Source organism: Octopus bimaculoides, chromosome 9 (assembly GCF_001194135.2).
Source record: "Octopus bimaculoides isolate UCB-OBI-ISO-001 chromosome 9, ASM119413v2, whole genome shotgun sequence".
Classification (NCBI taxonomy): Eukaryota; Metazoa; Mollusca; class Cephalopoda; order Octopoda; family Octopodidae; genus Octopus; species Octopus bimaculoides.
Genome location: NC_068989.1, coordinates 61375295 through 61382199, shown reverse-complemented (window position 1 = coordinate 61382199; position 6905 = coordinate 61375295).

The following is a 6905-nucleotide window of genomic DNA, read 5'->3' as shown; positions in this document are numbered from 1 at the left end:
TATATATATATATATATATATATATATACGCGTATGTGTGTGTGTGTGCGTGTGGTCAAATGTTGTGGTTTACAGTATCGTTACTTCTACCAATATACCATAAATTTATTTAGGTTATCGTAAAGGGTATATCTGTTCCAGGAAATTTGTAATTGCCCCTACTTCTGAGCACATGAACCATCAAAATATGAACTATCAACATTTTATACACTAAATAAATTTTACTACTCATTTTAAATAATTTTTGTTGTTATAGCACATTCCAGGGAATTATCTACGATCGTCTCATAATATTTTACCTATGCGTACCATTGTGGAGCCATTGTTTCATGACTTTAGGTTCTTAACTTGACAGGCGATTAATCTTTAAATTTCCAGACATATTTGGTCGTATCTCGAAATTTATCGGATGTATCTCATAAGAATGAATGTCTCTGCGAATAATTAGTATGGCGAAATGGTATTTATTTTTTTATAAATCAAAGACAGCGTATAGTACTTCATTTTAACCAACGTTTAATAATAACTAATGTCTCGAGTATATGCCATGTTGCTTTATATTTTCCTAATAATGGACCATTATTTGTAGTATTTTCGCTTGTGATATGCACAGAGTTTATTTTCCATCTCATGCTCTCACTCAGTGGTTAGTCTGCCTTATCAAAAAATAAAAATATCATTCCTGTTGCAATTTATTCTTTTTTATAAATGCAATATTTTTTTCGGATGGTCTATGCTATTTAACTTTGACATACCTTTCCCAAATTTTCGTCGTTCTTGCTTTTCTTTCTCTTTAAATCGCACTTTTCTGTCTGTCTCTAGAAGACATAATACTTATAAATGACCCCTCTGTGCATCTCACTGATTTTGTTGCCAGCGTTTAATACAACGAATTAGTAAACAATATATTTGTTTCTTTGTTTTAATAAATATTTCTGTTGATGTAGCAAATCACGTTCTCACGTCATACACTGACATGTTCACTTCCGGCATATTATATAGTTACATCTATTATTGATTATTTTGCTTTCGCTTGAATTGAGGATAATATGAAATATTATTCTGAAATTTGCCTAGTTTTATTTTCAAGATGGATGTTTTCATTCTGTACTATTTTATACTTCATTAAATTAAGAAGAATAAAGTTGCCAGAGTCTGCTGTTTTATGTCAGAATAGCAACAAGCAGCGTATGTACAGCTTTGGACATCTCCACCAGGTAAAGTATGTTGGTACACTACTACGAAAGATGTGTTGTAGCTTTATACAGAATAATTAATATAGAATAGCTAAGCAGACCGACAATTAGCAGCTACTGTATAGTTTCAAGTTCAAGAGTGAAAATAGTGGAAACAATGTAAGGCTCGATACTACCAGCCTCTTCTGCTTAATAGAAACATTCACATTCTTGTTGTGCGTAAACTGTTTCAAACTTTATATCTGATTTGCATATGAAAACGTGGGAGAGAGTGAATTATTTGCTAATAGGCAATGAATTACGTGTTATAAGAATTATTCATTAAATGTAAAGTATTTCAAAAATAGAAGCTATAAATTAACAATGAAATATATTCAATTTTAAACCGGAATTAATTGCAGACTGACGGATTTTTCTTTGAGAAAAACAAATATTTATTCAGCCAAAAATATTATTGTGAAGTATTAATCACATGATAATTACATCTGTTTTAATAACTGACGTGTTATAATGAGGAAGTTTATGGGTGTACTGGGAAATGAATAGTTGAATATATAATAATATTACGCTGGTAATTATTTTACTTGCTATAAAACACTGCAAATTATAATTAACTATCTGCGCGCTGAAACGTTAAGAATGAGGTATACAATTATGTCCCGTGTGTTTCTAGGCGCAAGTATGAATGAGTGGTTAAGAAGTTCGCTTCACAACTACGTGTAAACGTGTTCGCTTTCCTGTGCATCACATTTCGTCAATGACTTCTTCCATAACACCTATTTAACCAAGACTGAGTGAAATCTTTCATACAGAAACTACGATTACAGCCACATGCGGATTTTGACAAACATATTTACAGAAACAGACATACAAGCAAGTCTGTATTTGTCTGTATTTGTGTATGTTTGCATATGTATGTATGTATGTATGTATGTATGTATCTGCGTGTTTAAGCGTTTCGGCAATTATATTTACCGGTGTTACAAAACAGAGGCTATTCTTAATGCTGAGTGGATTTATATCTTGTACATTGGCAGATACATAAACAAGACTAAGTATACAAAAAGGACAAAGTGAATAAGTAATGGGGAGAACACGTTTTCTATAAAGCCTTGAAAGCAATGTCCTAACGCGATCATAGTTCAATGGCTGAAAATAAAAAAAATATTGATCACGGTATTAAATGAAATATCTAACAAACTACGAATCAATCATGATAGCATTCCAGGTAGTGAATATATTCTTCTATGGTGTTTTTCCTTCATGCCAAAAACCATAAAAACAATAGATATAAAACAATCCAATATTTAATCATAAAATTAAGGATTCAAAGTTTCCATACAAAATACAGTAACAAGAAATTTCACTCATAAATTCTAATCCTAAAATACTACCCCAAGTCACGTACAGCAAAATTACATCGATAGATACCATAAAACACAAAAGTAATACGTGACACTCAATTAAATTTTACAAGATATTTTTGGGTGGAATAATACACACACATACATATAAGCACGCGTACAGACACAACTATATACTATTGTGTTTGCACGTATGTACACACACACACGCACACAAACATATATACACACAGACACACATACACTCCCATACACGCGCGCACACCCCGCAGACGCACATACGCACACGCACACACACACACACACACATATATATATATATATATATATATATATATATGAATAGAACAGAAATAATGTTCAGAATTTACAGCAGCTGTTTCAACAGCCGTTTCATGTATTCATAGATTAGTTTTACACAGGTAAGACATGAGATTTCATGAGATTTCATATATCAAACTAAAAGAATCCAACGTCATTAACAAATACCATGCAAATTTATACGAAAATTAAAATGTGTAGCTTGAACTGGCATGCAAGAAGGAAAGAGCTAAAATGGCTATATCATTTAAATTCACTTATCTCAATTAGTTTATAGCAATTTCATATGCGATTGCTCACACATTCATACAAACTTTATTTTGTGCTTCTCATTAACAGGTAGCGTAACTACGGAGATTAGGAGTAAGGGAAATACAATCTCTAAAGTGAATTTAAGGATTAACAAAGCTTATCCTGTCGTTTGCCGCCGCCGAGTTTCTACACTAGAATATTTTCTAGGAAATATCTCTCCTATCTATTGTAGCTTTCTGTTTGCGTGTTTGCTTGTCTGTTTTTTAATAAATCCTAAGTCTACGAATATTTTATGTATGTTTGATGCGATTATAATTAGAATAGTTAAATTATTCGAATGGTTTTCAAACATCAAATATCAGATATGGAAATCATTGTTATAATCTCATCTACATATTGACATGGTCTGGCGAAAAGAGCTGACATATAGGGATCATTGACCTTTCGACACCTTTAAAATCAATCTGGACCAAATTCAACATATTATGGCTATATTATACAACAGTGGTATATTTTTCTCATTTCACATTTCTGTACAAAATTTATTTGAGATACGAATTAGTGCCTTTCTTCACTGCTCGTTATTCAATTGATCACTAGGTTCTGAGCTCATAAAAATAACTGAATATAATGGCTAATGACTAAAGTATATAGAGTTTCTTAAGTTAGTGATCCATGGCTCTATTTCCGCACAAGTATTTAAGTTTCGAATCACTGTTAAAATGATTAGATAATTACGAACAAAAATCTGAAATCTAGTGAATCATATGTACTGTGTATCCTTTTAGATAACAGTGATTATTTGGAAATACAGATATATTTCCAACTCAACACATTCATTCCACATCTTTTGAAATTCAGTGTTTTCTCTGTTTCTTCTTCGATGAGAAGCAATTATTCTTCTTCGAGTGCCTTTATCTCAATTCAACATCCACTGATATTCAGGTACAAACACTTTATGACATTAGAACATTCACAGCTTTAACATATAGCCAGCAGTTTGAAATGTTTACATTTTGGAAATGTCTTTACCATTTACTTTCGTTGCAATCCCAAATAACAGTTTCTAATTTTAGGACAAAATTTCAAATTTTGTTGGGAGCGATGAAATGCAAAGTTGATCTGCGTGGGATTTTAAATTCGAATGATAAAGTTCTCCAAATTATAATGCAAAGCATATCTTCCTATACTATAGAAATTCTTCTATCTCGTTGTCCTCGGGAATTCTAGATACTACTATGACTGTTAGTATCAAATATTTCCTGTATATATTCTCACTTATAGCACTCGTTTTGAGCAGAGTTATCATTGTCTTCGACTCATATTCTGTTATACAATATATAATGCTTCACGATATTTTTTTTTTCTGATTATGAACGGCACTGCTGATCTTATTCTTATTCTGTCCTCTCCAATGAAAGTAGTAAATATACCGGATTTTTGGTGATGCAAGAAGCAGAAATGATAATATTTATGTGAGACATCAATCATCAGACCGCAAATATCACCAGACTGAGCAAATATTTCTAAGTTTCAATTTCTCAATTGCAAAACATTACGTACTTTAACAGATAATCACTTACATTTATCCACTCGAAAGCCTTTTAAATAGAAATAAAAGTCTGCCTTCATCTACCTCACTGTTCCAATAATATGTTTATCCAGCTATATTTAGTTGTTTGACGTCTCGTCAGAGATACCTATGTAGGTGTTGTTAGAATAAATCTACGTCACAATTTTGTAAGCAATTTTATGCAGGATTTCCCTATTCTAAACACGTTTTCACGTGGAGAATTAGCTAAGCATAATCTTGACATCTAGTACATTCCTTGAAATAATTTCATGACAAAATCACCGAAAGAAAGCTAAAACATGTATCAAAGAGACACTTTCTACACTAAAACGCGAAGGGAAATTTAGTCATCAAAATCGATAAAATTTGTAGGTGATGCAATATCCGATTTTCATCTAGTGCATTGCATGGAGGCTACGCTTACTTTTCATGACCAGATATTATATTCACTATATCTTTAACTCTGATCAGTTGGTTAATATATTTTCAAGTTATCCGAGGACTTATGTTCACGCATCGATCAGAATACAGGAATGTAGCTACTGGTAAATTCAATTATTTTTGATCGCATCACCTTTATTCTAATGGGTTACAGTTACCAATTCTAGACGAGCTGATTTTCTTCTTTCAGTGACTAAAAGTAATATAATGCCATCTTCAATTTATTATAATTTTTTGTTTCTTTTTGTGCATTCCATCTGCAGGTACTCTCAAATTTTTGATAATACTCTTATGTTTCTTCTTGCTTGACTTAACGTCTGGAATTACAAAATTAAATGGCTGGTACCCAAGAGAATTCCTGGAAGTTATCACCTTTTTCACAGAGACTCAATCACATCAAACCAAGTGCTCTTTTGCTCGACCCCAAGCAAGCTTGTAAAGTATTACAAAGCGTGTACTGTTCTTGAAGACGATTAGTTGAAATACCTGTGTAGGCTTTATGGCGTGATTATTCACAGTAAATTACAACTATTTAAATCCAGTACCTCATTTTCGTCAAAGTCTATTATAGTTACTGAATGAATTTGAATGGAGTCGAGATCCATTTGCAGCATATATATTAGACGAATGCATTACTCCTACATTTGTCCTACACTTATGCCAATTATCCCAAGGCATAAGTAGTAATGCATTCCAATTCACAACGTGCAGAAATCAGATTAAACTTTATAAGGCGTTAATCGGTCTTACATTTTCTCAACTTCAAATTGCACTTATAAGAAGATTTGCTGACAATTAAATTATGTCCGACTGATGGTAAATCTGAATGGTCATACAGAATGTTCTCAGTTTACATTGAGAGAAATTCTATTGAAACAAATTTATATTAAATATTACTGACTTCATATTTGATGATATGATATCGAAGGTTCTTACAGTAAAACACTAATACAATTGGAAAACACCGCTGAGCATGAAAATATATTATACCTTAATCTGTAATATCATGTCGTTTTAGATTTGACAAGGACATTACAGTGTAGAATAAGTGGGTTAGTGACTATCAGAAATAGAAAGCATCAGCTGATACTCAGTTGTACGTTTTACGTCTCCAGTACCTCTCCATGATGTCTGTGAAGAATAACGGAAATAATGTTTCATCTATACCACATGAATCTACGTCCTCATATTCAAATATAAATTATCAAAACACACACTTCTGTAAAAAAAATATTATTTTAGACATATCTTTGAAAATATTCCAAGTGATATTGCATTTTCGTCCAGCAAATATCCAAATTGCAACTGATATTTCTCGAGTTTCAACACCCTCATATTTTTATGCATAATGTGAATGGAATTATCCGAATGGTACTGCGTACTAGCTAGAATTTGCGTAAATATTTACCTGTATTATATGTTATATAGCGGTGGTTATTTATGAAAATAAAATTAGTATATAATAATATTACAAATATCAGAAATGTTTACGGAAATAAACGTGCAGAAATAGCTTTCAGAATGTTTGGTATTGTATTATGTCATTTTCAAAAACCAGCCTGCTCTGTATCCATTTATTCTAAGACTAATATGCGCGTCTTAAACCTTCTGTTTAAAACATATATTGACGCCCACAATCAACAGCAAGTACACACACGCTCTCTATCTGTGTCTCTCTCTCTCATTGTTTTTATATATTGTACGTACATATAAAGATATATATATATATATATATATATATATATATATATATATATA